This window comes from Chrysochloris asiatica, unplaced genomic scaffold (genome assembly GCF_000296735.1).
Source record: "Chrysochloris asiatica unplaced genomic scaffold, ChrAsi1.0 scaffold06912, whole genome shotgun sequence".
Taxonomy (NCBI): Eukaryota; Metazoa; Chordata; class Mammalia; order Afrosoricida; family Chrysochloridae; genus Chrysochloris; species Chrysochloris asiatica.
Window position 1 is genome coordinate 3,491 of NW_006415430.1, and position 1,124 is coordinate 4,614.

The 1,124-nt window shown below is 52.3% G+C and overlaps 1 pseudogene; it reads right to left on the reverse strand.

Moving 5' to 3' along the window:
* Positions 1-8: 8 nt before the first annotated feature.
* LOC102815836 lies at positions 9-532 on the reverse strand (annotated as a pseudogene).
* Positions 533-1,124: the final 592 nt, after the last annotated feature.

The following is a 1,124-nucleotide window of genomic DNA, read 5'->3' on the forward strand; positions in this document are numbered from 1 at the left end:
CTTCCAGGCAGATAGGCTGTTGAATAATTGGGGGGCTGGTATCCGAAGCCTCTGGTCCCTTGGGTGGTTGCATAGCCGGGTCCCCAGACCGGCCCACCACCAGCCATGCCGCCACCTCCTTGGTTGAAGTATGGTGGCCCGGTGCCCGGGCTCTTGGTCTTGTGCCGGGGCCGGTACTTGTAGTCTGGGTAGTCACGAAGGTGCCGAGCCCGAAGCCACTTTGCCTCTTCCACGAACGGCTGCTTCTCGTCCTCACCTAGCAGTTTCCACTGGGCGCCCAGGCGCTTGGAGATCTCAGAGTTGTGCATCTTTGGGTTCTGCTGCGCCATCTGGCGACGCTGAGTGGAACTCCACACCATAAACGCGTTCATCGGCCGCTTCACTTTCTCTAAAGGAAGCCCGGTGGGGTGGAGACCACTGGGCTGCCAGCACTCTCTGATTCCTGAGACCCCAAAGATGAGGAAGAAGGGGCTGTGGGAGCAGAAAGTTGCAGGCTCCATGCCTGGTCCTGTGAGGAACCAGGTAGCGACATGAGGAGCTGGTAGGAAGCCTTAATAAGGCATACGGAGCGCGCCCTTTTCGTCAAAGAGAAACGTTGATTCCAAAATCCAGTCTTCTTAAACCAGAAAGTGTCTTCCTAGTCTGCAACCCTTACGGAGAAATTGGTGTTTTATAAATGTCTCCAAGTCTAGAGTCCTTAAAGTGGAGCCCTGCTCCCAAACAGTCGCACACTTGAAGAGAGTACAATTCGCTGTCTGGGAAAGGTTGAAGTTATGCTGTATCTTCTTGCCTCTCAGGTTTCCCAGTGCAGTCCCTCTCCCTCTGCTTGCCACTGGCGGCCCGACCTACCCTCTGTGGAGGTGGTAAACTTCCCTCTCTTGTCCTGGAGTTCTCGCAGCTGTGAGCAGTACAACCCAGGTGCCACTACTGTGCTGTTGCTCCTGGATTTCTTTTGGTTTGGAGTTTTTGATGACCTGATCACTTTCTTCTTTAGTTATGGGTCTGTTCATATCCTGTGCCCACTTTTTAATTGGGTTATTTGTCTTTTTATTGTAGAGGTGTTGCAGTTTCCTGTATATTCTGGAAATGAGTCCCTTGTCTGATATGTCATTGCAAAAGATTTT